This window comes from Orycteropus afer, unplaced genomic scaffold (assembly GCF_000298275.1).
Source record: "Orycteropus afer afer isolate SDZICR_OR568_19922 unplaced genomic scaffold, OryAfe1.0 scaffold00419, whole genome shotgun sequence".
NCBI lineage: Eukaryota > Metazoa > Chordata > Mammalia > Tubulidentata > Orycteropodidae > Orycteropus > Orycteropus afer.
The window spans coordinates 1,791,456-1,794,364 of record NW_006922006.1 but is presented as its reverse complement, the minus strand read 5'-3'; positions in this window follow the sequence as shown (position 1 = coordinate 1,794,364).

Below are 2,909 nucleotides of genomic sequence, written 5' to 3'. Positions count from 1 at the left end.
CAGCTGCCATCAAGTCAGTTCTGACTCATGGTGACCCCACGACCCCATGTGCTGCAGAACAGAACTTCACTCCACGTGGCACTCATGGCTGTGGCCTTTTGGAAGCAGGTGACCTTTCTTCTCAGGTGCTGCTGGTTGGGTTCAGGTCACCACCTGTCTGTCAGTTGCAGCCAAGTGTTGAATCCTTTGTGCCCCTCAGAGCAAAAGCCCAGGCTAAGAAGGGCCGTAGGTGGCAGTTAGGGGTGGGTCTCATCAGCAGGAAGCAATGGGGAGAAGTTTAGTTGCTTGAATTTTGGGTTAAGAGCCTTGCTTGGGGAGTGGGTGGGGATGGAAAGACAGAAGGGCTCAAGGAGGGGAGCTGCTGAGATTGGGTGGTGACTTGGCTCAGGGAAGTGAGAAGAGGAGGCACAATGGAGAAGGAGTCAACATCTCAGGCTTGAGGCAGGTGGGCTTGAGTTAAGGTGCAGGGTGAGGAGGGGATAGTGTGAGAAGCTGGGCAGGAACCCAAAGAGCTCCAAGTCTGGGGTCAGGCTGGCTCTGAGGCAGCTAATGACTGGGGCTGGAGGCCAGCCAGGCAGGCAGGAGCCCTGTCGGAGGAGGGGTTGCTGGGGCCTGGGCAGGGGGAGGGGGAGCCTGGTAACTCCGAAGCAGGCTGTCCAGGTCACAGAATAATCGTTGTGAAATATTCATGGGCCTTCAGTCCAGATGCTATTTCAGAACAGCGAGAGCAGGGGGAGCGTGTGAGCCTCGGGAAGGAACCGGCGGCGGCAGCAGCGGCAGCAACGCGGCTCTCCACCACCTTCACCTCCACCCCCAGCAGCCCAGACAGACCCACGGACGCCCATCACGTGCACGCCCACGCTCGCACAATGGCTCTCACACACTCACACAAAGTGGAGCTGCAGAGCACGTGCAGGCACGCCAGCCACCCACGGGTCCCACAAACAGACAGATGCACCCGAAATACTGACAGCCATGCACACCCACCCAAATAAGACCCCACTGGAGACCATGTCCCTCTTCCTCCCATCCCCCAGGAGGTCTCACATGCACAGACACCCAGTCTCTCCAAAGGGCTCAGACTCACTGCCTTGCAGCCACACACCCTGAAATAGGAGGGGTCTTTACGGCATCCAGTCCAGCCTTCTCCAATGTTCTGATGGGGAAATTCAGGCCCAGAGAGGGGAAGGGACCAGACCAAGACTCCCATGCCCTGAAAGAAACAAAACTCATTCACTCCGGCTCAGCGAGTGGACCCCATTCTGCATTCTCTCCATACGCTGAGTCTGGTTGTACTTAATTCCTCCCTCCACCACCTCCCTGTTCCAGCTCTTCCTTACTTCATGCCTAGAATAGAGCAGAAAATAGCAGTAACCTCCCCACTGGCTTTCCTACATGCAGCTCCTCTCCCTCCCACCCAGCCTGCCTATGGTGACCATATTCATCTGAGAAAATTGATGTCATTATGTCACTTGGGAACCTACAAAAGCTCCCTATTGCCTACAAGTTAAAGACAAAGCATCTTAGCAAAGCATCAAGGATCCCTCAGAGTCCAGTCCTGGCTGCCTCTCTAGCCTCCCCACTCATGCCCTCGTCCCAGACTCTCACTCGGGCTAGCCTGAGCACATCTATCTGGCCATCAGTTACCATGTACTCAAAACCCACACACCTACTTTGAACGCTCCCTAAACTTTCTCAGTCTCCCCCAGGTTATGAAATCCACTCTCTTCATTTCGTAGACTCTAAAGCCTTGCCCCACGGCCAAGTCTCTCTGACCTCCCTGGGGTTTCTGTTCCCACCTTGAAAGTCACTCAGGCTCAGGCTTTAGCCAAGGGGATGGCTGCCCCCCACTGGCCACCTTGGGAAACAGCCAGGCTTCAGCCATTCTAAACTGAGAGTGAGCATCTATTTGCTGGGGTAAAGAACTAGGAGCCAGATGACAGGGTTTATAAACCCTTAAGCCTCTAAGGTTCTAATACCCCCGGCGGGGGGGGGGGGAGGCTGCCCCTGCACCCAGCTTTCTGAACTGCTGGCTTCCAACCTTAGATCCCTAACCAATGAAAGCACCCCTCCCCTCGGAAACACAAAGACCTCAGGAAGGACTTGGGCTCCCAGGACTACTGAAGGGAAATTTGCCCACTAGGCTCTGAAAGGCCACAAGGCCAGGCACAGTCCAGGTGGCAGGCCTAAGGCCCAGCTGGGATCAGGTTTCTACATGAATTTTTAATGCTTCCAGCCAGACCTGTCAGATGTTCCGAAACCTGAGCATCTCCTTTAAACTCCAAACCTGATGCCCTTTATCCATCCTCATTGCTCCTGAGGAGGGGTGCAGAGCGCATGCCTGGGACAGCTGCCCACTGGGCTCAAGAGGGACCACACCTGGGCAGTGGCCTGGGGGGAGTACAAGGGTGAATGGTTACTAGCTGTGTGACCTTGGACAAGTGACTTAACCTCTCTGAGCACCCATTTTTCATTTGAAAGCTGGGGGCAATAGTGCCTGCCTAAATCAAATTGCTGTGGAGAGGAAGTGCAATAGCCCATGGAAAGGCAACCCATCTACACAGGTTTCTTACCTGCCTCCCTCCTCCTATGTTCTTCCAATCAGGGAGGGGACTTTCTTTAGTTCTGCCACCTACCCACCCCCAGAACCAAGCTGCTCCCTCCAAGATCCTTTGGCCTTCCTGAGAACATCAGGTTCGAAGGGGAAAGGCCGCCAAGAAAGTGGGGCCAGGCTGGTGGAGTAGAGGGGACAGTGGCTGAGATGGGGGAGGCAGGGTGGTGGGTGTGGATCCCCTTATTGGCGTGTTGAGCCTCTGGGAGGGAGGCCTTCCTCCCTGAGCCTGCCCTCTTCTCAAGGAGAGAAAAGCCGGGTGTACACTCTGTGTTTCTCTCCCTCCCTCCCTCCCTCC